The sequence below is a fragment of the Mobula hypostoma genome, chromosome 24, assembly GCF_963921235.1.
Source record: "Mobula hypostoma chromosome 24, sMobHyp1.1, whole genome shotgun sequence".
Lineage (NCBI taxonomy): Eukaryota > Metazoa > Chordata > Chondrichthyes > Myliobatiformes > Myliobatidae > Mobula > Mobula hypostoma.
The window spans coordinates 47,930,843-47,932,618 of record NC_086120.1 but is presented as its reverse complement, the minus strand read 5'-3'; positions in this window follow the sequence as shown (position 1 = coordinate 47,932,618).

Below are 1,776 nucleotides of genomic sequence, written 5' to 3'. Positions count from 1 at the left end.
CTGGCTAGCGCCGTGAACTCATCCATTTTATTACCCACCGAACTCCTCTTCTCCATAAGTCTCTGTTGTCTCGACCCCGTCCTCTTTCCTCGCCTTTGTGATCCCCCTCTGCATCCTCTGTGTGTTTTCCTCCAGATTTCAGCAGGGGTGTCCGCCGCTCTGCTCGCTAAACCGGCCGGCATTAGCTAAACCAGCTGGTCCCTGGAATAAACAATGCGACCATACTGCTGCCCCGCTAATGAGACGTGTCCGAATGTAGCTATTTCCAGCGCTAAAAACCCAAATAAAACTCTCTCCACCAGCATGTTAGAGAGAGTGCAGCTTCAACGAGTTACCGTGAAAAAAAAATACAACAAATAACGTAAGTTAAAAAAGTAAGAAAACTAGTCGGAATGGCTGTAACAGGCTGCATGCCCGACCGGTGCATGCACACTAGCAGAGAGCGAAAATAATAATAATAATAAATAAGTAAATCAATTACAGCATACTGAATAGATTAAAAATCGTGCAAAAAGCAGAAATAATATATATTAAAAAAGTGAGGTAGTGTTCTCGCGTTCAATGTCATTTAGGAATTGGATGGCAGAGGGGAAGAAGCTGTTCCTGAATCACTGTGTGTGTGCCTTCAGGCTTCTGTACCTCCTACCTGATGTTAACAGTGAGAAAAGGGCATGCCCTGGGTGCTGGAGGTCCTTAATAATGGACACTGCCTTTCTGAGACACCGCTCCCTAAAGGTGTCCTGGGTACTTTGTTGACTAGTACCCAAGATGGAGCTGACTAGATTTACAACCTTCTGCAGCTTCTTTCGATCCTGTGCAGTAGCCCCTCCATACCAGACAGTGATGCAGCCTGTCAGAATGCTCTCCACAGTACAACTGCAGAAGTTTTTGAGTGTATTTAACTGTGCTTATAATAATAATAACTTATTTATTGCATATTTTCCACATAGACACTGTAGTTCAAAGTGCTTTGCAATGGAATGAAGTGAAAATGTGAAATAAAAGACAAAAGGATGTTTGTTAAAAGCAAGGTTAAATAAATAGGTTTTGATTTAAAAGTGCCAACTCAGTCTGTATCCCTTATAGTTTTAGGTATTGAATTTCACAGTTTAGGAGCATAGTTCAAAAAAAACTGACCTGCCAATTATCTCTTGAGGAAAATTGTTTAAATTTAGAAGACTGACAGAAGAAGACCTAAGAGCTCAATCAGGATTGTAAAACAAAAGATGTACTCCGGTCCCAGATCATTGAGGGATCATTGCAGATAAGATGTTTTGTTGTTGCAGTTTTATCCTTTAAATTGGGGCAATAGATTGCTTCTGCACTTTGGGAACAATCAATTTCCTCAGGCAGTAAGGCTGATCAACACCTCCACCCACCCACTAACTCTCCCCTTCACACCCCCAACCACCACTGCTATTTTATCATATCCTGTCAGACATCTTATGTACAGACACTCCTGTACCTAGTATCACTTTATGGATATAAAGTTTATTCATAGTGTTTTTTATTATTGTGCTCTTTATCCAAATGTGTTTTTGTGCTGCATCAGATCCAGAGGGAAAATTATTTCACTCTCCTTTACACTTGTGTATATGAAATGACATTAAACAATTTTGAATGTTGAGATGATCCCGCCTCCCCGGTGCCCTGCCAACGCCCTGCAGCGGGACAGCCGTTATGAACTACGGTTCCCGGCGTGCATGGTGGTCTACGCGCCTGCGCGTCAGGACTACTCTTCCTGGCACGCATAGCGGTACACGCACACGCACAGTG